Below are 26275 nucleotides of genomic sequence, written 5' to 3' on the forward strand. Positions count from 1 at the left end.
ATCACCTCACACTTTTCCGCATTAAACTCCATTTGCCATCTCTCAGCCCAGCTCTGCAGCCTATCTATGTCTCTCTGTACCCTACAACATCCTTCGGCACTATCCACAACTCCACCGACCTTAGTGTCATCTGCAAATTTACTAACCCACCCTTCTACACCCTCTTCCAGGTCATTTATAAAAATGACAAACAGCAATGGCCCCAAAACAGATCCTTGCGGTACACCACTAGTAACTAAACTCCAGGATGAACATTTGCCATCAACCACCACCCTCTGTCTTCTTTCAGCTAGCCAATTTCTGATCCAAAGCTCTAAATCACCTTCAACCCCATACTTCCGTATTTTCTGCAATAGCCTACCGTGGGGAACCTTATCAAACGCCTTACTGAAATCCATATACACCACATCCACTGCTTTACCCTCATCCACCTGTTTGGTCACCTTCTCGAAAAACTCAATAAGGTTTGTGAGGCACGACCTACCCGTCACAAAACCGTGCTGACTATCGCTAATGCACTTATTCTTTTCAAGATGATTATAAATCCTGTCTCTTATAACCTTTTCCAACATTTTACCCACAACCGAAGTAAGGCTCACAGGTCTATAATTACCAGGGCTGTCTCTACTCCCCTTCTTGAACAAGGGGACAACATTTGCAATCCTCCCGTCTTCCGGCACTATTCCTGTCGACAATGACGACATAAAGATCAAGGACAAAGGCTCTGCAATCTCCTCCCTAGCTTCCCAGAGAATCCTAGGATAAATCCCATCTGGCCCAGGGGACTTATCTATTTTCACACTTTCCAAAATTGCTAACACCTCCTCCTTGTGAACCTCAATCCCATCTAGCCTCGTAGCCTGAATCTCAGTATTCCCAACAACATTTTCTTTCTCTACTGTAAATACTGACGCAAAATATTCATTTAACACTTCCCCTATCTCCTCTGATTCCACACACAACTTCCCACTACTATCCTTGATTGGCCCTAATCTAACTCTAGTCATTCTTTTATTCCTGATATACCTATAGAAAGCCTTAGGGTTTTCCCTGATCCGATCCACCAATGACTTCTCGTGTCCTCTCCTTGCTCTTCTTAGCTCTCCCTTTCGATCCTTCCTGGCTAGCTTGTAGCTCTCAAGCGCCCTAACTGAGCCTTCACGTCTCGTCCTAACATAAGCCTTCTTCTTCCTCTTGACAAGCGCTTCAACTTCTTTAGTAAACCACAGCTCCCTCGCACGACAACATCCTCCCTGCCTCACAGGTACATACTTATCAAGGACACGCAGTAGCTGCTCCTTGAATAAGCTCCACATTTCGATTGTTCCCATCCCCTGCAGTTTCCTTCCCCATCCTACGCATCCTAAATCTTGCCTAATCGCATCATAATTTCCTTTCCCCCAGTTATAATTCTTGCCCTGCGGTATATACCTGTCCCTGCCCATCGCTAAGGTAAACCTAACCGAATTGTGATCACTGTCACCAAAGTGCTCACCTACATCTAAATCTAACACCTGGCCGGGTTCATTTCCCAGTACCAAATCCAATGTGGCATCGCCCCTGGTTGGCCTGTCTACATACTGTGTCAGAAAACCCTCCTGCACACACTGGACAAAAACTGACCCATCTAAAGTACTCGAACTATAGTATTTCCAGTCGATATTTGGAAAGTTAAAGTCCCCTATAACAACTACCCTGTTACTCTCACCCCTGTCGAGAATCATCTTCGCTATCCTTTCCTCTACATCTCTGGAACTATTCGGAGGTCTATAAAAGACTCCCAACAGGGTAACCTCACCTCTCCTGTTTCTAACCTCAGCCCATACTACCTCAGTAGACGAGTCCTCAAACGTCCTTTCTGTCGCTGTAATGCTCTCCTTGATTAACAATGCCACACCCCCCCCCCTCTTTTACCATCTTCTCTGTTCTTACTGAAACATCTAAATCCCGGAATCTGCAACATCCATTCCTGCCCCTGCTCTACCCATGTCTCCGAAATGGCCACTACATCGAGATCCCAGGTACCAACCCATGCTGCAAGCTCACCCATCTTATTCCGGATGCTCCTGGCGTTGAAATAGACACACTTTAAACCAGGTTCCTGCTTGCCAGTGCCCTCTTGCGTCCTTGTAACCATATCCCTGACCTCACTACTCTCAACATCCTGTACACTGGCACTACAATTTGGGTTCCCATTCCCCTGCTGAATTAGTTTAAACCCCCCCGAAGAGCACTAGCCAACCTCCCCCCCAGGATATTGGTACCCCTCTGGTTCAGGTGAAGACCATCCTGTTTGTAGAGGTCCCACCTACCCCAGAAAGAGCCCCAATTATCCAGGAAACCAAATCCCTCCCTCCTGCACCATCCCTGCAGCCACGTGTTCAACTCCTCTCTCTCCCTCGTCCTCGCTTCGCTATCACGTGGCACGGGCAACAACCCAGAGATAACAACTCTGTTCTCCCTCGAACCACGTGGGTTTCCTTCGTGTGCTTTGGTTTACTCCCACATGCCAAAGACTTGCAGGTTGATAGTTAAATAGGCCAATAAAAAAAGCCCCTAGTGTAAGTCGGTGGTAGGAGAATTGAGGGAAGGTGGGGATGTGAGAGGGAAAATGGGATTAATGTATGATTAGTATAAGTGGGTGCTTGATGGTTGGCACGGACTCGGTAGACCAAAGAGCCTGTTTTGGTTCTGTATCTCTCTATGACTCTGTAAGTTCCGATTCAGTATCACCGTTGTACTCACTACCCTACATTAACACACACCAAGAGCTTCTCCTCTCTCAACTCTGTACTGAATGATCGATATTAACACACATCAAGACACGTCCACCGATTTTCATTGTTCCCACTACATAAATTAACATAAAACGAGTCATGTGCCGCTACGCCCGCTGTACTCACTGACCACACGCCATTCCCCTATCACCCCTGTACTCCATAACCTGCATTATCACACACAAAGCCCCTTGCCTCTATTACTGAAGTACTTATTGACATAAATTATCACACACCAAGTCCCATCTCCCTATCACCCCATGTAATCACCGACCGACCTTAACACACGCCAAGATGCACTGTCCTAGGACCACTCTACTCACTGACATACATTAACCGACATCAAGTCCCGATACCCTATCAACCCTGTTCTGGCTGACCAACATTAACACAGACCAAGTCCCATGCCGGTGTCACTTCTGTGCTCACTGGCCCACATTAACAAATACCAAATCCCAGTCCCATATCATCCGTGTGCTCACTGATTTGCGCGGACACACACCAAGTCCCGTTCCTCTTTCATTATACTCACTGACCTACATTAACAAATAGCAAATCCCATTCCCCTATCAACCCTGTAGTCAGTGAAATACCTTGACACACACCAGCTCCCGTTCCTCTATCACCATTGTCCTCATTGACCTACATTTTAACACACACCAAGTCCTTTTTCCCTGATCACCCCTGTACTCTCTGACCTACATTAACATAAACCAGTCGTGTTCCGCGATCACCCCTGTACTCACTTACCTTCATTAACACATACACCAAGTCCCGGTCCCCTATCACCCCTGTACCGCATAAACTGCATTAACACACACCAAGTCCCGTTCATCGATCACCCCGGTACACACTGACTGACGTTAACATACACAAAGTACCTTTCCTATCCCTATCACCGCGCTCCTCATTGCCCTACATTAACACAGACCAAGTCCCGTTCACCTATCAACCCTGTACTCACTGACGTACAACTACAGTTACCAAGAACCGGTCCTCTCTCACCTATGTACTCAATGATCTAAATTAATGCACACTGAGTCCTGTTTCTCTATCACCCCGGTTCTCACTGACCTACATTGGTACAAACCAAGCCCCGTTCTTCTATCACCCTTGTACTCACTGACCTACATTAATACAAACCAAGCCCCGTTGTTCTATCACCCTTGTACTCACTGACCTACATTAACACACACCAAGTCACGTTCCACTCTCACGCCTGTACTCAAAGACCTACATTGACACACCGCAAAACCCGTTCCCCGTTCATGCCTGTACTCAAAGACCTACATTAGCACACACCAAGTCCCGTACCACCCTCACTCCTGTACTTACTGACCTCCATTAAGACAAGCCAAGTCCCGTTCCCCTATCGCCTCTGTTACTCACTGACCTACATTAACACACACCAAGTCCCGTTCCCCTTTCACGCCTGTACTCAAAGACCTACATTGACATACCACAAGTCCAGTTCCCCTTTCACGCCTGTTCTCATTGACCTACATTGACACACACCAAGTCCCGTTCCCCGATCAGAATCTGTAATCAATGACCTGCATTAACACACTCCACGTCCCATTCCCCTTTCGCACCCTGTTCTCACTGACCTTCAATAACTCACACCAAATCCCGTTATCCAATCAGCTCCTGCACTAACTGACCGACATTGAGCCATACCAAGTCCCGTTTCCGTCTCACGCCTGTACTCAAAGTCCTACATTAACACACACAAAGTCCCGCTCCCCTCTCACGCCTCTGCTTACTGACCGACATTAACACACGCAAAGTCTCGTTCCCCTATCGCCTCCTGTATTCACTGACTCACATTAACACACACCACATCCCTTTCCCCTATCGACTCCTGCACTCACTGACCTACATTAACACATAACAAGTCCCGATCCCCAATCGCCTCCTGTATGCACTGACATACATTAGCACAAACCAAGTCCCGTTCCCCTCTCACGCCTGTACTCCCTGACCTACACTAACACACACCAAGTCCCGTTCCCCTATCGCCTCCTGTACTCACTAACCTCCATTAACCCACACCAAGTCCGTTCCCCTCTCACGCTTGTAATCAAAGACCTAAATTAACACACCGCAAGTCCCGTTCCCTATCGCCCCCGGTACTCACTGACCTACATTAACACACACCAAGTTGCGTTTTCCTATCACTTCCTGCACTCACTGACGTACATTAACCTACACCAAGTCCCGTTCCCCTCTCACTCCTGCACTCAAAGAACTACATTACTACACGCCACGTCCCGTTCCCCTATCGCATCCGGTACTCACTGACCTGCATTAACACGCACCAAGTCCCATTTTCCTATCACTTCCTGCACTCACTGACGTACATTAACCTACACCAAGTCCCGTTCCCCTCTCACTCCTGCACTCAAAGAACTACATTAATACACTCAAAGCCCCGTTCCCCTCTCACGCCTCTAATCACTGACCTACATTAACACACGCCACGTCCCGTTCCCCTATCGCCTCCTGTACTCACTGACCCACATTAACACACACCATGTCCAGTTCCCCTATCGCCTCTGGTACTCGCTGAACTACATTAACACACACCAAGTACCGTTTCCCAATCACCACCTGCACTCACTGACCTACATTAACTCACACCAAGTCTCGTTCCACTCTCATGCCTGTACTCAAAGACTGACATTAACACACACCAAGTCCAGTACCACCCTCACTCCTGTCATAACTGACCTCCATTAACACAATCCAAGTTCCGTTCCCCTGTCGCCTCCGGTACTCACTGACCTACATTAACACACACCAAGTCCCGTTCCCGTTTCACGCCGGCACTCAAAGACCGACATTGACACACCACAAGTCCTGTTCCACTTTCACGCCTGTACACATTGACCTACATTAACACACACCAAGTCCCGTTCCACCCTCACGCCAGTACTCACTGACCACCATTAACACACACCAAGTCCCGTTCCCCGATCTGAATCTGGACACAATGACCTAAATTAACACACTCCACGTCCCGTTCCCCTTTCGCCCCCTGTTCTCACTGACCTTCAATAACGCACACCAAGTCAAGTTCCCCTATCGCCTTCTGTACTCACTGACCTACATTAACCCACACCAAGTCCGTTCCCCTCTCAGGCTTGTACTCAAAGACCCAAACTAACACACCGCAAGTCCCGTTGCCATTTCACGCCATTACTCATTGACCTACATTAAGCCACACCAAGTCTCGTTCCCCTCTCACGCCTGTACTCAAAGACCTACATGAACACACGCCAAGTCCCGTACCAACCTCACTCCTGTACTTATTGACCTCAATTAACACAAGCCACACCCCGTTCCCCTATCGCCTCAGGTACTCACTGACTTACATTAACACGCACCAAGTCCCGTTCCACTATCACCTCCTGCACTGACTGACATACATTAAACCACACCAAGTCTCGTTCCCCTCTCACGCCTGTAATCAAAGACCTACATTAACACACACCAAGTCCCGTACCACCCTCACTCCTGTACTTACTGACCTCAATTAACACAAGCCAAGTTCCGTTCCCCTGTCGCCTCCTGCGCTCGCTGACCTACATTAACCCACACTAAGTCCCGTTCCCCTATCGCCTGCGGTACTCATTGACCGACATGAACACACACCAAGCCCCGTTCCCCTCTCACGCCTGTACCCATTGACCTACACTAACACACACCAAGCCCCGTTCCCCTATCGCCTCCTGTACTCACTGACCGACATTAACACATAACAAGTCCCGTTCCCCCATCGCTTCCTGTACTCATTGACCTACATTAACACACACCAAGTCCCGTTCCCCTCTCACGCCTGTACTCATTGACCTACACTAACACACACAAAGTTCCGTTTCCCTATCACCTCCTGCACTCACTGACCGACATTAACCCACACCAAGTCACGGTCCCCTCTCACGCCTGTACACAAAGACGTAAATTAACACACCGCAAGTCCCGTTTCGATTTCACGCCTGTCCTTATTGACCGACATTAACACTCACCAAAACCATTTCCCCTATCAAGCCTGTAGTAACTGACCAACATTAACACACGCCAGGTCCCGTCCCACTACCACCCCGTGAGCTCACAGGCCTACATTAACGCTCACCAATCCCGTTCCCCACTCACGCCAGTTCTCAAAAACAGAAATTAACACACCAAGTCCGGTTCCCCTGTCGCAACCTGTACTCACTGACCTAGATTTACACAAAACCAGTCCCGTTTCCCTATCACATCCTGCACTCACTGTCCGACATTAACCAATACCACGTCCCGTTTCCCTCTCACGCCTGGACTCAGAGACCTACATTAACACACATCAAGTCCCGTACCCCACTCACGCTTGTTCTTACTGACGTACATTAAACCAAGCCAAGTCCTGTTCCGCTATCGCCCCCACTATTCACTGACCTACATGAACAAACACCAAGTCCCGTTGCCGTCTCACGCCTGTACTCATTGACCTACATTAACACACACCAAGTCCCGTTTCCCATTCGCCTCCTCGACTCACTGACCTGCATTAACACAAGCCACGTCCCAAAGAACATAGAGAACAAAGAAAATTACAGCACAGGAACTGGCCCTTCGGCCATCCAAGCCTGCGCCAATCCAGATCCTCTATCTAAACATGACGCCTATTTTCTAAGGGTCTGCAACTCTATACTTCCTGCCCATTCATGAATCTGTCTAGAAACATCTTAAAAGACGCTATCGTGCCCGCGTCTACCACCTCCGCTGGCAACGCGTTCCAGGCACCCACCATCCTCTGCGTAAAGAACATTCCATGCATATCCCCCCTAAACTTTTCCCCTTTCACTTTGAACACGTGACCCCCAGTAATTGAAACCCCACTCTGGGAAAAAGCTTCTTGCTGTCAAACCTGTCTATACCTCTCATGATTTTGTACACATCAATCAGGTCCCCCCTCAACCTCCGTCTTTCTAATGAAAATAATCCTAATCTACTCAACCTCTCTTCATAGCTAGCGCCCTCCATACCAGGCAACATCCTGGTGAACCTCCTCTGCACCCTCTCCAAAGCATCCACATCGTTTTGGTAATGTGGCGACCAGAACTGCACGCAGTGTTCCAAATGTGGCCGAACCAAAGTCCTATACAACTGTAACATGACTTGCCAACTCTTGTACTCAATACCCCATCCGATGAAGGAAAGCATGCCGTATGCCTTCTTGACTACTCCTTTGACCTGCGTTGCCACCTTCAGGGAACAATGGACCTGAATACCCAAATCTCTCTGTACATCAATTTTCCCCAGGACTTTTCCATTTACTGTATAGTTCACTTTTGAATTGGATCTTCCAAAATGCATCACCTCGCATTTGCCCTGATTGAACTCCATCTGCCATTTCTCTGCCCGACTCTCCAGTCTATCTATATTCTGCTGTATTCTCTGACAGTCCCCTTCACTATCTTTACTCCAGCAATCTTCGTGTCTACTGCAAACTTGCTCATCAGACCAGCTATACTTTCCTCCAAATCATTAATGTATATCACAAACAACAGTGGTCCCAGTACGGATCCCTGTGGAACATCACTGGTCACACGTCTCCATTTTGAGAAACTCCCTTCCACTGCTACTCTCTGTCTCCTGTTGCCCAGCCAGTTCTTTATCCATCTAGCTAGTACACCTTGGAACCCATGCGCCTTCACTTTCTCCATCAGCCTACCATGGGGAACCTTATCAAACGCCTTACTGAAGTCCATGTATATGACATCGACAGCCCTTCCCTCATCCATCAACTTTGTCACTTCCTCAAAGAATTCTATTAAGTTGGTAAGACATGACCTTCCCTGCACAAAACCATGTTGCCTATCACTGATAAGCCCATTTTCTTCGAAATGGGAATAGTTCCTATCCCACAGTAACCTCTCCAGCAGCTTCCCCCCTCACGACTGTCCTCACTGACCGACATTAACGCACACCAAGTCCCGTTCCGCTCTCGCGCCTGCACTCAAAGACCTACATTAACACACACCAAGTCCCGTTCCCCTCTCACGCCTGTACTCATTGACCTACATTAACACACACCAAGTCCCGTTCCCCTCTCACGCCTGTACTCATTGACCTACATTAACAAATACCAAGACCATTTCCCCTCTCACGCCTGTACTCACTGACCTACATTAACCCACACCAAGTCCCGTTCCGCTCTCACGCCTGCACTCAAAGATCTACATTAACACACCACAAGTCCCATTCCCCTTTCACGCCTGTACTCATTGACCTACATTAACACACACCAAGTCCCGTTCCCCTCTCACGCCTGTACTCTTTGACCTACATTAACACACAACAAGTCCCGTTCCCCTTTCACGCCTGTACACGCTGACCTGCATTAAGAGACGCCAAGACCCGTTCCATTACCACCCGGTGTGCTCACAGACCTACATTAACGCTCACCAAACCCATTCCCCTCTCTCGCCTGCACTAAAATACCGACATTATAATACAAAGTTCCGTTCCCATATCGCAACCAGTACTCACTGACCTACATTAACACAAGCCACGTCCCGTTCCCCTATCGTCCCCTGTACTCACTGACCTACATTAACATACACCAAGTCCCGTTCCACTATCGCCTCCGGTACCTACTGACCTCCATTAACAGATACCAAGTTCCGTTCCGCTATCGACTCCTGTACTCACTGACCTACATTAACCTTCACCAGGTCCGTTCCCCTCTCACGCCTGTACTCAAAGACCTGAATTAACGCACCGCAAGTCCCATTTCAATTTCACGCCTGCACTCATTTACCAACATTAACACACGCAAAGACCCATTCCCCTTTCACGCCTCTACTCACTGACCTACATTAACACACGCCAAGTCCCGTTACCCTATCGACTCCTCTACTCACTGACCCACATTAACAAACACCAAGTCCCGTTCCACTCTCACACCTGCACTCACTGAACTACATTAACACAAGCCAAGTCCAGAGCCCCTATCGTCCCCTGTACTCACGGACATACATTAACACAAGCCAATCCCGTTTCCCTATCACCTCCTGCACTCACTGACCTACATTAACACACACCAAGTCCCGTTCCACCCTCCCTCCTGTACTTACTGACCTCCATTAGCGCAAGCCAAGTCCCGTTCCCCTATCGCCTCCTTTACTCACTGACCTACGTGAACACACTCCAAGTCCCGTTTCCCTATCACCTCCTGCACTCACTGACCTTCATTAGCCTACACCAAGTCCCGTTCCCCTCTCACGCCTCTACTCACTGACCGACATTAACACAAGCCAAGTCCCATTCCCCTATCGCCCCCTGTACTCACTGACCTACATTAACATACACAAAGTCCCGTTCCCATATCGCCTCCGGTACTCACTGACCTGCAGTAACACAAGCCACGTCCCATTCCCCTTTCACCCCATGTTCTTCTTGACCTACATTAACACAAACCAAGTCCCATTTCACTATCACCTCCGGCAATCACTGACCTACATTAACCCACACCAAATCTCGTTCCCCTCTCTGCCTGCACTCAAAGTCCTACACTAACTCACACCAAGTCCGGGACCACCCTCACTCCTGTACTTACTGACCTCCATTAACACAAGCCAAGTCCCGTTCCACTATCGCGTCCGGTAGTCACTGACCTACATTAACACACACCAAGTCCCGTTCCCCAATCAGAATCTGTACTCAGTGACCTACATTAACACACTCCACGTCCCGTTCCCCTTTCGGCCCCTGTTCTCACTGACCTTCAACAACTCACACCTAGTCCCGTTATCCGATCACTTCCTGCATTCACTGAGCTGCATTGGCCCATACCAAGTCCCGTTTCCGTCTCACGCCTGTACTCAAAGTCCTACATTTACACACACAATGTCCCGCTCCCCTCTCACGCCTCTGCTTACTGACCTACATTAACACACGCCAAGTCCCGTTCCCCTATCGCCTCCTGTACTCACTGTCCAACATTAACACACACCACATTGCGTTCCCCTATCGCCCCCTGTACTCACTGACCTACATTAACACATAACAAGTCCCTTTACTCCATCGCCTCCTGTACTCACTGTCATGCATTAGCACAAACCAAGTTCCGTTCCGCTCTCACGCCTGTACTCACTGACCTATATTAACACACACCAAGTCCCGTTCCCCTATCGCCTCCTGTACTCACTGACCTACATTAACACACACCAAGTCCGTTCCCCTCTCTTGCTTGTACTCAAAGACCTAAATTAACACACAGCAAGCCCCATTTCCATTTCACGCCTGTACTCATTGACCGACATTAACACACACCAAGCCCCGTTGCCCTCTCACGCCTGCATTCATTGACCTCCATCAACACACACCAAGACCATTTCCCCTCTCACGCCTGTACTCACTGACCGACATGAACACAAGCCAAGTCCCATTCCCATCTCGCCTCCTGTACTCACTGACCAACATTAACACAAGCCACGTCCCGTTCCACTTACGCCCCATGTTCTTACTGACCTACATTAACACACACCAAGTTCCGTTTCCCTATCACCTCCTGCACTCACTGACCTACATTAACACACACCAAGTTCCGTTTCCCTGTCACCTCCTGCACTCACTTACGTACGTTAACCTACACCAAGTCCCGTTCCCCTCTCACTCCTGCACTCAAAGAACTACATTAAAACACTCAAAGTCCCGTTCCCCTCTCACGCCTCTACTCACTGACCTACATTATCACACGCCACGTCCCTTTCCCCTGTCGTCTCCTGTACTCACTGACCCACATTAACACACACCATGTCCAGTTGCCCTGTCTCCTCTGGTACTCGCTGACCGACATTAACACATGCCAAGCCCCGTTCCCCTATCGACTCCTGTACTCATTGACCAACATTAACACACACCAAGTGCCGTTCCCATATCACGCCTGTACTCATTGACCAAATTAACAAACACCAAGACCATTTCCCCTCTCATGCCTGTACTCACTGACCGACATTAACACAAGGCAAGTCCCGTTCCCCTTTCGTCCCCTGTTCTCACTGACTTACATTAACATACACCAAGTCCCGCTTCCCTGTCACCTTCTGCACCCACTTACGTACATTAACCTACACCAAGTCCCGTTCCCCTCTCACTCCGGCACTCAAAGAACTACATTAATACACTCAAAGTCCGGTTCCCCTCTCACGCCTCTACTCACTGACCTACATTGTCACACGCCACGTCCCGTTCCCCTATCGCCTCCTGTACTCACTGACCCACATTAACACACACCATGTGCCGTTCCCATATCACGCCTGTACTCATTGACCAAATTAACAAACACCAAGACCATTTCCCCTCTCACGCCTGTACTCACTGACCGACATTAACACAAGGCAAGTCCCGTTCCCCTTTCGTCCCCTGTTCTCACTGACTTACATTAACATACACCAAGTCCCGTTCCCCTCTCACTCCTGCACTCAAAGAACGACATTAATACACTCAAAGTCCCGTTCCCCTCTCACGCCTCTACTCACTGACCTACATTGTCACACGCCACGTCCCGTTCCCCTATCGCCTCCTGTACTCACTGACCCACATTAACACACACCATGTGCCGTTCCCATATCACGCCTGTACTCATTGACCAAATTAACAAACACCAAGACCATTTCCCCTCTCACGCCTGTACTCACTGACCGACATTAACACAAGCCAAGTCCCGTTCCCCTTTCGTCCCCTGTTCTCACTGACTTACATTAACATACACCAAGTCCCGTTCCCCTCTCACTCCTGCACTCAAAGAACGACATTAATACACTCAAAGTCCCGTTCCCCTCTCACGCCTCTACTCACTGACCTACATTGTCACACGCCACGTCCCGTTCCCCTATCGCCTCCTGTTCTCACTGACCCACATTAACACACACCATGTGCCGTTCCCATATCACGCCTGTACTCATTGACCAAATTAACAAACACCAAGACCATTTCCCCTCTCACGCCTATACTCACTGACCGACATTAACACAAGCCAAGTCCCGTTCCCCTTTCGTCCCCTGTTCTCACTGACTTACATTAACATACACCAAGTCCCGTTCCCCTCTCACTCCTGCACTCAAAGAACGACATTAATACACTCAAAGTCCCGTTCCCCTCTCACGCCTCTACTCACTGACCCACATTAACACACACCATGTGCCGTTCCCATATCACGCCTGTACTCATTGACCAAATTAACAAACACCAAGACCATTTCCCCTCTCACGCCTGTCCTCACTGACCAACATTAACACAAGCCAAGTCCCGTTCCCCTATCGCCCCCTGTTCTCACTGACTTACATTAACATACACCAAGTCCCGTTCCCATATCGCCTCCGGTACTCACTGACCTACAGCAACACAAGTCACGTCCCATTTCACTATCACCTCCTGCACTCACTGACCAACATTAACCCACACCAAGTCTCGTTCCCCTCTCACGCCTGTACTCAAAGTCCGACACTAACACACACCTCATCCCGTTCCCCTATCGCCTCCTGTACTCACTGACATACATTAGCACAAAGCAAGTCCCGTTCCGCTCTCACGCCTGTACTCTCTGACCACCATTAACACACACCAAGTCCCATTCCCCGTTCAGAATCTGTACTCAATGACCTACATTAACACACTCCACGTTCCGTTCCCCTTTTGCCCCCTGTTCTCACTGACCTTCAATAACTCACACCAAGTCCCACTGCCCTCTCACGCCTCTGCTTACTGACCTACATGAACAAACGCCAAGTCTCGTTCCCCTCTCACGCCTGTACTCACTGACCTACGTTAAGACACTCCAAGTCCCGTTTCCCTATCACTTCCTGCACTCACTGACCTTCATTAGCCTACACCAAGTCCCGTTCCCCTCTCACGCCTCTACTCACTGACCGACATTAACACACGCAAAGCCCCGTTCCCCATCACCTCCTCTACTCATTGACCTACATTAACACACATCAAGTCCCCTTCCCATCTCACGCCTGTACTCATTGACCTACATTAACAAACACCAAGACCATTTCCCCTCTCACGCCTGTACTCACTGACCGACATTAACACAAGCCAAGTCCCGTTCCCCAATCGTCTCCTGTACTCACTGACATACATTAACCCACACCAAGTGCGTTCCCCTCTCATGCTTGTTCTCAAAGACCTAAATTAACACACCACAAGCCCCGTTTCCATTTCACGCCTGTACGCATTGACCGACATTAACACACACCAAGCCCCTTTTCCCTCTCACGCCTGTACTCATTGACCTACATTAACACACACCAAGATCATTTCCCCTCTCACGCCTGTACTCACTGACCTACAGTAACATACACCAAGTCCCGTTCCCATATCGCCTCCGGTCCTTACTGACCTACATTAACACAAGCCAGTTCCCGTTGAGCTATCGCCCCCTGTACTCACTGACCTGCATTAACACACACCAAGTTCCGTTTCCCTATCACCTCCTGCACTCACTGACCTACATTAACCCATACCAAGACTCGTTCCCCTCTCACGCCTGTACTCAAAGACCTACATTAACACACACCAAGTCCCTTACGACCCTCACTCCTGTACTTCCTGACCTCCATTAACACAAGTCAAGTCCCGTTCCCCTATCGCCTCCTGTACTCACTGACCTACATGAACACACACCAAGTCCCGTTTCCCGATCACCTCCTGCACTCACTGACCTACATTAACACACGCCAAGTCACGTTCCCCTATCGCCTCCTGTACTGGCTGACCCACATTAATGCACACCATGTCCAGTTCCCCTTTCGCGTCTGGTACTCGCTGACCTCCATTAACACACGCCAAGTTCCGTTTCCCTATCAACACCTGCACTCACTGACCAACATTAACCCACACCAAGTCCCGTACCACCCTCACTCCTGTACTTACTGACCTCCATTAAAACAAGCCAAGTTCCGTTCCCCTATCGCCTCTGGTACTCACTGACCTACATTAACACACACCAAGTCCCGTTCCCCTATCGCCTCTGTTACTCACTGACCTACAATAACACACACCAAGTCCCGTTCCCCTTTCACGCCTGTACTCAAATACCTACACTAACACACCACAAGACAGGTTCCCCTTTCACACTTGAACTCATTGACCGACATTAACACACACCAAGTCCTGTTCCCCGATCAGAATCTGTACTCAATGACCGAGACTAACACACTCCACGTCCCGTTCCCCTTTCGCCCCCTGTTCTCACTGACCTTCAATAACTCGCACCAAGTCCCGTTATCCTATCAGCTCCTGCACTCACTGACCTACCTTGATCCATACCAAGTCCCGTTTCCGTCTCACGCCTGTACTCAAAGTCCTACATTAACAAACACAAAGTCCCGCTCCCCTCTCATGTCTCTGCTTACTGACCGACATTAACACACGCCAAGTCCCGTTCCCCTATCGCCTCCTGTACTCACTAACCCACATTAACACACACCTCATCCCGTTTCCCTACCGCCTCCTGTACTCACTGACCTACATGAACACATAACAAGTCCCGTTCCACCATCACCTCCTGTACTCACTGACATACAATAGAACAAACCAAGTCCTTTTCCCCTATCGCCTCCTGCACTCACTGACCTACATTAACCCACACCAAGTCCCGTTCCGCTATCGCCTCCTGTACTCACTGACCTACATTAACCCACACCAAGTCCATTCCCCTCTCACGCTTGCAGTCAAAGACCTAAATTCACACACCGCAAGTCCCGTTTCCATTTCACGCCTGTACTCATTGACCTACATTAACACACACCTAGCCCCGTTCCCCTCTCACGCCTGTACTCATTGACCTACATTAACAAATGCCAAGACCATTTCCCCTCTCACGCCTGTACTCACTGACCTACATTAACCCACACCAAGTCCGTTCCCCTCTCACGCTTGTACTCAAAGACCTAAATTAACACACCGCAAGTCCCGTTTCCATTTCACGCCTGTACTCATTGACCAACATTAACACACACCAAGTCCCTTTCCACCTTCACGCCTCTACTCACTGACCTACATTAACACATGCCAAGTCACGTTCCCCTATCACCTCCTGTACTCATTGACCCACATTAACACACACCACATCCCATTCCGCGATCGCCTCCTGTACTCACTGACCTACATTAACACACACAAAGTCACGTTCCCCGATCACCTCCTGTACTCACTGACTCACATTAACACACACCACATCCCATTCCCCCATCGCCTCCTGTACGCAATGACATGCATGAGCACAAACCAAGTCCCGCTCCCCTCTCACGCCTGTACTCACTGACCTCCATTAACACACGCCAAGTCCCGTTCCCCTATCGCCTCCTGTACTCACTGACCCACATTATCACACACAAATTCCCGTTCACCCGTTGCGTCCGGTACTTACTGAACAACATTGACTCACACCAAGTCCCGTTCCCCTATCACCTCCTGCGCTCGCTGACCGACATTAACCCAAACCAAGTCCCGTTCGCCCATCGCCTCCGGTGCTCATAGACCTACATTAACACACACAAACTCCCGTTCCCCTCTCACGTCTGTACTCATTGACCTACATTAACACACACCAACTCCCGTTCCCCTATCGCCCCCTGTACTCACTGACGCACATTAGAATGCATCAAGTCCCGTTCCTCTATCGCCTCCTCTACTCACTGACCTACATTAACGAGCACCAAATACCATTCCTGTTTCATCCCTGTACTCACTGACCTGCATTATTACAAATCAAGTCCCGTTCCCCAATCACCGCTGTTCTCACTGACGTGCATGAACACACACCAAGTCCCGTTCCCTTATCAACCCTGTTCTCACTGACCTGCATGAACACACACCATGTCCCGTTGCCCTATCGCCTCCTGCACCCAAAGACATAAATTAACGCTCACCAATCCCGTTCCTCACACACGCCTGTACTCAAAAACCGACATTAACACACCAAGTGCCGTTCCCCGACACAACCTGTACTCAGTGACCTGCACAAACACACGCCACGTCTTCTTTGCCTTTCGCCCCCTGATCTCACTGACGTACATGAACACACACCAAGTCCCGTTTCCCTATCACCTCGTGCACTCACTGACCGACATTAACCCATACCAAGTCCCATTCCCCTCTCATGCCTGTACTCACTAACCTTCATTAACACAAGCCAAGTCCCGAACCCCTATCGCCACCTGTACTTACTGACATACATTAACATACACCATGTCCCGTTCCCCTATCGCCTCCTGTTCCCACTGACCCACATGAACATACACCATGTCGCGTTCCCCTATCGCCTCCGGTACTCACTGACACACATTAACACACACCATGTGGCGTTCCCCCATCGCCTCCGGTACTCACTGACCTACATTAACACACAGCAAGTCCCGTTTCCCTATCACCTCCTGCACTCACTGACCTAAATTGACACACAACAAGTCCCGGTCCACTATCACCCGTGGACTCACTGACGTACATCAAAGCAAACTATGTCCCATTCCACTATCACACGTGCACTCCCTGACCTACATGAAAACAAATCATGTCCTGTTCACGTATCACAACTCTCCTCTCTGACCTATATTAACAGACCAAATCCCATTCGCCTATTACCCATCTAATCAATGGCCTGCATTTGCACACAACAAGTCCAGTTCAGTTATCTGCTCAGTACTCGCTGAGCTGCATTAACACACACCAAGTCCCCGTACTCACTAACCTTCAAGAAAACGCATCAGTTCCCGTTCCCCATCAACCCCAGTCATCACCGACCGACATCATAACAAACAAGACCCTTTCCATTGTCACCCGTGTACTCACTGACGTACATTATTACACACCAAGTCCCGTTCCACTATCATCCCTGCACTCACTGACAGACATTCGCACACACGAAGTCCTTTTCCCCATATCATCCCTGTACTCACTGACCTGCATTATTTCAAACCAAGTCCCGTTCCCAGATCATCCCTGTTCTCACTGATTTGCAAAACACACACCAAGTCCAGTTCCCCTATCGCCTCCTGTACTCACTGACCTATATTAACGAGTACCAAATCCCGTTCCCATATCATCCCTGTACTCATAGACCTGCATTATTAAAAACCAAGTTCCTTTCCCGATCACCTGCTGCACTCACTGACCTGCATGAACACACCAAGTCCCGTTCTCCTCTCACGCCTGCACTCACTGACCTCCATGAACACAAGCCAAGTCCCGATCCCCATCGCCTCCTGTACTCACTGACATACATTAACATACACCATGTCCCGTTCCCCTATCGCCCCCTGTTCTCACTGACCCACATTAACACACACCATGTCCCATTCCCCTATCGTCTCTTGTACTCACTGACCCATATTCACACACACCAAGTCCCGTTCCCCTATCGCCTCCTGTACTCACTGACCTACATTAGCACACAGCAAGTCCCGTTCCCCTATCGTTCCCCTATCGCCTCCTGTACTCACTGACCGACATTAACTCACAGCAAGTCCCATTCCCCTATCGCCTCCTCGACCCACTGACCTACATTAACACACACCAAGTCCCCTTTCCCTATCACCTCCTGCACTCACTAACCTAAATTAACACACAACAAGTCCCGGACCACTCTCACCCGTGGACTCACTGACGTACATGAAAACAAATCATACCCTGTTCACGTATCACAACTCTCCTCTCTGACCTATACTAACGAGGACCAAATCGCATTCGCCTTTCACCCATGTACTCATTTGCACACAAGAAGTCCAGTTCAGTTATCTGCTCAGTACTCGCTGAGCTGCAATAACACACACCAAGTCCCCGTACTCACTAACCTGCAAGAACACGCATCATTTCCCGTTCCCCATCAGCCCCTGTAATCACCAACCGACATGAAAACAAACAAGTCACTTTCCATTGTCACCCGTGTACTCACTGACCCACATTAACGAGCACCAAATCCCGTTTCCCGATCATCCCTGTACTCACTGACCTGCATTATTAAAAACCAAGTCCCGTTCTCCGATCACCTCTGTTCTCACTGACGTGCATGAACACACACCAAGTCCCGTTCCCTTTTCATGACTCTTCTCACTGACCTGCATGAACACATACCATGTCCCGTTCCCCTATCGCCTCCTGTACCCAATGACTGATATTAACGCTCACCAATCCCGTTCCTCTCTCACGCCTGTACACAAAAACAGACATTAACACACCAAGTGCCGTTTCCCGACACAACCTACACAAACACACGCCACGTCTTCTTCCCCTTTCGCCCCCAGTTCTCACTGACGTACATGAACACACACCAAGTCCCGTTCCCCGATCGCCTCCTGTACTCATTGATCTACATTAACACATTACAAGTACCGCTCCCCTCTCACGCCTGTACTCACTAACCTTCATTAACACACATCATGTCCCGTTCCCCTATCGCCTCCTGTACTCACTTACTCACATTTACACACACCAAGTCCCGTTCCCCTATCGCCTCCTGTACTCACTGACTTACATTAGCACACACCAAGTCCGGTTCCCCTATCGCCTCCGGTACTCACTGACCTACATTAACATACACCATGTCCCGTTCCCCTATCGCCCCCTGTCCTCACTGACCTACATTAACACAAGCCAAGTCCCGTTCCCCTATCAGCCCCCTTACTCACTGACCTGCTTTCACACACACCATGTCCCTTGCCCCTATCGCCTCTGGTACTCACTGACCTACATTGACACTCACCAATTCGCGTTCCACTATCACCTCCTGTACTCACTGACATACATTAACCCACACCAAGTCCCGTTACCCTCTCACGCCTGTACTCAAAGACTTGCATTCACACACCGCAAGTCCCGTTTCCCTGTCACACCTGTACACATTGACGTTCATTTACACACACCAAGTCCCGCTCCCCTCTCACACCTGTACTCAATGACCTAACTTAACAGATACCAAGCACAGTTCCCTTCTCACGCCTGTACTCACTGACCTACATTAACACACGCCAAGTCCCGTTCCAGTACCGCCCCATGTTGTCTCAGACCGACATTAACGCTCAACAATCCCAGTCCCCTCTCACGCCTGTACTCTAAAACCGACATTAACACACCAAGTCCTCTTCCCCTATCACAACCTGTACTCACTGACCTACATTAACACACGCCACGTCCGGTTTCCCTTTCGCCCCCTGTTCTCACAGATCTGCATTAACACACACCAAGTCCCGTTTCCCTATCAGCGCCTGCACTCACTAACCTACAATAACCCATACGAAGTCCCGTTTCCCTCTCACGCCTGTACTCAAAGACCTACATTAACACACAACAAGTCCCGTTACCCTCTCACGCCTGTACTCAAAGACTTGCATTCACACACCGCAAGTCCCGTTTCCCTGTCACACCTGTACACATTGACGTTCATTTACACACACCAAGTCCCGCTCCCCTCTCACACCTGTACTCAATGACCTAACTTAACAGATACCAAGCACAGTTCCCTTCTCACGCCTGTACTCACTGACCTACATTAACACACGCCAAGTCCCGTTCCAGTACCGCCCCATGTTGTCTCAGACCGACATTAACGCTCAACAATCCCAGTCCCCTCTCACGCCTGTACTCAAAGACCTACATTAACACACAACAAGTCCCGTTACCCTCTCACGCCTGTACTCAAAGACTTGCATTCACACACCGCAAGTCCCGTTTCCCTGTCACACCTGTACACATTGACGTTCATTTACACACACCAAGTCCCGCTCCCCTCTCACACCTGTACTCAATGACCTAACTTAACAGATACCAAGCACAGTTCCCTTCTCACGCCTGTACTCACTGACCTACATTAACACACGCCAAGTTCCGTTCCAGTACCGCCCCATGTTGTCTCAGACCGACATTAACGCTCAACAATCCCAGTCCCCTCTCACGCCTGTACTCTAAAACCGACATTAACACACCAAGTCCTCTTTCCCTATCACAACCTGTACTCACTGACCTACATTAACACACGCCACGTCCGGTTTCCCTTTCGCCCCCTGTTCTTACTGATCTGCATTAACACACACCAAGTCCCGTTTCCCTATCAGCGCCTGCACTCACTAACCTACAATAACCCATACGAAGTCCCGTTTCCCTCTCACGCCTGTACTCAAAGACCTACATTAACACACAACAAGTCCCGTTCCCCTCTCACGCCTGCACTCACTGACCTACATTAACACAAGCCCAGTCCCGATCCCCTATCGCTTCCTGTACTCACTGACCCACATTAATGCACAACATGTCCCGTTCCCTATCGCCTCCCGTACTCTCTGACCTACATTGGCACACACCAAGTCCCGCTCCGCTATCGCCTCCGGTACTCACTGACCTACAGGAACACACGCCAAGTTGCGTTCCCCTATCGCCCCCTGTCCTCACTGACCTACATTAACACAAGCCAAGTCCCGTTCCCCTACCAGCCCCCTTACTCACTGACCTACATTAACATACAGCATGTCCCGTTCCCCTATCACCTTCTGTCCTCACTGACCCACATTTACACACACCATGTCCTGTTCCCCTATCGCCACCTGTACTCACTGACCTACATTAACACACACCAATTTCCGTTCCCCTATCGCCTCCGGTACTCACTGACTAAATCAACACAGAGCTAGTCCCGTTCCTCTATCGCCACCTCTACTCACTGACCTACATTAACACTCACCAAGTCCCATTTCCCTATCACCTCTTGCACTTACTGACCTAAAATTAACCCACAACAAGTCCCAGTCCACTTTCACCCGTGTACTCACTGACGTACATCAAAACAAACTATGTCCCGTTCCACGATCACACGTGTGCTAACTGACCTACATGAAAACTAACCATGTCCTGTTCACGTATCACAACTCTCCTCACTGACCTATATTAACAGATCAAATCCCATTCGCCTATCACCCATGTACTCAATGGTCTGCATTTTCACACACCAAGTCCAGTTCAGTTATCTGCTCTGCAGTCACTGACCTGCATTAACACACACCAAGTCCCCGTACTCACTAACCTGCTGGAACACGCATCAGTTCCCGTTCCCCATCAGCCCATGTAATCACTCACCGACATTATAACAAACAAGTCCCTTTCCATTGTCACCCGTGTACTCACTGACCTTCATTATTTCAAACCAACTCCTGTTCCCAGCTCACCCCTGTTCTCACTGATTTGCAAAACACACACCAAGTCCCGTTCTCGTATCATGCCTGTTGTCACTGACCTGCATGAACACAGACCAAGTCCCGTTCCCCTATCGCCTCCTGTACTCACTGACCTATATTAACGAGTACCAAATCCCGTTCCCCTATCATCCCTGTAGTCATTCACCTGCATTATTAAAAGCTAAGTCCATTTCCCCGATCACCAGCTGCACTCACTGACCTACATTAACTCAAGCCAAGTCCCGATCCCCTATAGCCCCCTGTACTCACTGACGTACATTAACATACACCATGTCCCGTTCCCCATTCGCCTTCTGTCCTCACTGACCCACATTAACACACACCGAGTCCCTTTTCCTTATCACCTCCTGCACTCACTGACCTACATTACCCCACACCAAGTCCCGTTACCCTCTCACGCCTGTACTCAAAGACTGGCATTAACACACCGCAAGTCCCGTTCCCCTTTCACACCTGTTCACATTGACGTTCATTAACACACACCAAGTCCCGCTCCCCTCTCACTCCTGTACTCATTGACCTACCTTAACAGACACCAAGCACAGTTCCCTTCTCACGCCTGTATTTACTGACCTACATGAACACACGCCAAGTCCCGTTCCAGTAACACTCCGTGTGCTCACAGACATACATTATGGCTCACCAATCCCGTTCCCCTCTCACGCCTGTACTCTAAAACCGACATGAACACACCAAGTCCCGTTCCCCTATCACAACCTGTACTCACTGACCTACATTAACACAGGCCACGTCCGGTTCCCCTTGCGCCCCCTGTTCTCACTGACCTGCATTCACACACACCATGTCCCGTGCCCCTATCGCCTCTGGTACTCACTGACCTACATTGACACTCACCAATTCGCGTTCCGCTATCGCCTCCTGTACTCACTGACATACATTAACACACACCAAGTCCCTTTTCCTTATCACCTCCTGCACTCACTCACCTACATTAACCCACACCAAGTCCCGTTACCCTCTCACACCTGTACTCAATGACCTAACTTAACAGATACCAAGCACAGTTCCCTTCTCACGCCTGTACTCACTGACCTACATTAACACACGCCAAGTCCCGTTCCAGTACCGCCCCATGTTGTCTCAGACCGACATTAACGCTCAACAATCCCAGTCCCCTCTCACGCCTGTACTCTAAAACCGACATTAACACACCAAGTCCTCTTCCCCTATCACAACCTGTACTCACTGACCTACATTAACACACGCCACGTCCGGTTTCCCTTTCGCCCCCTGTTCTCACTGATCTGCATTAACACACACCAAGTCCCGCTTCCCTATCAGCGCCTGCACTCACTAACCTACAATAACCCATACGAAGTCCCGTTTCCCTCTCACGCCTGTACTCAAAGACCTACATTAACACACAACAAGTCCCATTCCCCTCTCACGCCTGCACTCACTGACCTACATTAACACAAGCCCAGTCCCGATCCCCTATCGCTTCCTGTACTCACTGACCCACATTAATGCACAACATGTCCCGTTCCCTATCGCCTCCCGTACTCTCTGACCTACATTGGCACACACCAAGTCCCGCTCCGCTATCACCTCCTGTACTCACTGACCTACAGGAACACACGCCAAGTTGCGTTCCCCTATCGCCTCCTCTGCTCACTGAACTACATTAATACACACCAAGTCCTCTTTCCCTATCACCTCCTGCACTCACTGACCTAAATTAACACACAACACGTCCCTGTCCACTATCACCCATGTACTCACTGACATACATCAAAACAAACTTTGTCCCTTTCACCTATCACACCTCTCCTCACTGACCTACATTAACACACCAAATCCTGTTTCCGTATCAACCCTGTACTCACTGACTTACGTTAGTACATACCTTGTCCCGTTCCACGATCACACGTGTACTCACTGACCGACATGAAAACAAACCATGTCCTGGTCACGTATCACAACTCTTCTCACTGACCTATATTAACAGACCAAATCCCATTCGCCGATCACCCTTGTACTCAATGGCCTGCATTTGCACAAGCCAAGTCCAGTTCAGTTATCTGCTCTGTACTCGCTGACCAGCATTAACAGACACCAAGTCCCCGTGCTGACTATCCTGCAGGAACACGCATCAATTCCCGTTCCCCATCATCCCCTGCAATCACTGACCGACATTATAACAAACAAGTCCCTTTCCATTGTCACCCGTGTAATCACTGGACTACATCATTACACACCAAGTCCCGTTCCACGATCATCCCTGAAATCACTGACTGACATTAGCATGGACGAAATCCTTTCCCCCTATCTTCCCTGTACTCACTGACCGACAATAACGAGTACCAAATCCCATTCCCCTTTCATCCCTGTACTCCCTGACCTGCATTATTACAAACCAAGACCCGTTCCCCGATCACCCCTGTTCTCACTGACTTGCATGAAAACACACCAAGTCCCTTTCCCCTAACACACCTGTTCTCAGTGACCGGCATGAATGCAAACCAAGTCCCGTTCATTGCAACAGCTTTATCGGGAGCAGAGAGTGCGAGGGAGTGAGCAGCTGGGCAGGTCAGTTTAAAATAAATTTAATTTCCTTTTGTTTTCGGCGGAGATCAGGGGGCTGCTGGGTAAGTAAAACCCTATATATTTGGGCCGTTCAAAATAACTTGCCTTTCATTGCAGCAGCTTTTTCGGGAGCAGAGAGTGCGAGCGAGTGAGCAGATGGGAAGGTCAGTTTTAAGTAAATTTAATCTGCTTTTGTTTTTCGGCAGAGACCAGGGGGCTGCTGGGTAAGTAAAACCCTATATATGTGGGCCTTTTAAAATAACTTGCCTTTCATTGCAGCAGCTTTTTCGGGAGCAGAGAGTGCGAGCGAGTGAGCAGCTGGGAAGGTCAGTTTAGAGTAAATTTAATTCCCTTGTGTTTTCGGCGGAGACCAGGGGGATGCTGGGAAAGTAAAACCCAATATATTTGGGCCGTTTCTGAACCCGAGACACGACACCTGTAGTGTCTACCACCCGCCCTCCTCCTCCAACCAAAAAAAAAGGACTCGGAGGTGTGTAGATAAGGTAAGGCTTTTTCTATTTCTCTTTTTTTTTATAGTGTGATTGGTAAAAAACTTTTCGTTCCTTTTTCATTTAACTAAGTTTAAGCTTAAGATTAAAAATGGCAGGAGATCTCAAACCCGTGATATGCTCCTCTTGCTCAATGTGGGAGCTCAGGGACATGGCTGATGTCTCTGACTCCTTCACGTGCAGGAAGTGTGTCCAGCTGCAGCTCTTGTTAGACCGCATGACGGCTCTGGAGCTGCGGATGGACTCACTTTGGAGCATCCGCGATGCTGAGGAGGTCGTGGATAGCACGTTTAGCGAATTGGTCACACCGCAGATTAGGATTGCTGAGGGACCAAAAGGCAGAGAAAGAGCAGGAAGGCAGCGCAGGTGTCCCCTGCGGTCATCTCCCTCCACAACAGGTATACCGTTTTGGATACTGTTGAGGGAGATGGCTCACCAGGGGAAGGCAGCAGTAGCCAGGTCCATGGCGCCGTGGCTGGCTCTGCTGTTCAGAAGGGCGGGAAAAAGAGTGGAAGGGCTATAGTCAAAGGGGATTCGATTGTAAGTGGAGTAGATAGGCGGTTCTGTGGTCGAAAACGAGACTCCAGAATGGTATGTTGCCTCCCAGGTGCACGGGTCAGGGATGTCTCAGATCGGCTGCAGAACATTCTGAAGGGGGAGGGTGAACAGCCAGTTGTCATTGTGCACATAGGCACCAATGATATAGGTAAAAAACTGGATGAGGTCCTACAAGCAGAATTTAGGGAGTTAGGAGCCAAGTTAAAAAGTAGGACCTCAGAGGTAGTAATTTCAGGATTGCTACCAGTGCCACGTGATAGTCAGAGTAGAAATGAAAGAATATGAATGCGTGGCTTGAGAGATGGTGCAGGAGGGAGGGGTTCAGATTTTGGGGACATTGGGACCTGTTCTGGGGGAGGTGGGACTATTACAAATTGGACGGTCTACACCTGGGCCGGACTGGAACCAATGTCCTTGGGGGTGCTTTAGCTAACGCTGTTGGGGAGGGTTTAAACTAATGTGGCAGGGGGATGGGAACCAAATGAGGTCAGTGGCGAGGAAGGCTGTAGTAACTAAAGCCTGTAAGGAACTAGATAAGAAGTCAGCATGTCTAAGGGAAAGAGTAGGCAGGGAGCAGATGATGAAAGCAAAGGGACTGGTGTTCTGAGGTGTATTTGTTTTAATGCAAGAAGTGTTGTAGGTAAGG

This window comes from Heterodontus francisci, unplaced genomic scaffold (assembly GCF_036365525.1).
Source record: "Heterodontus francisci isolate sHetFra1 unplaced genomic scaffold, sHetFra1.hap1 HAP1_SCAFFOLD_556, whole genome shotgun sequence".
Classification (NCBI taxonomy): domain Eukaryota; kingdom Metazoa; phylum Chordata; class Chondrichthyes; order Heterodontiformes; family Heterodontidae; genus Heterodontus; species Heterodontus francisci.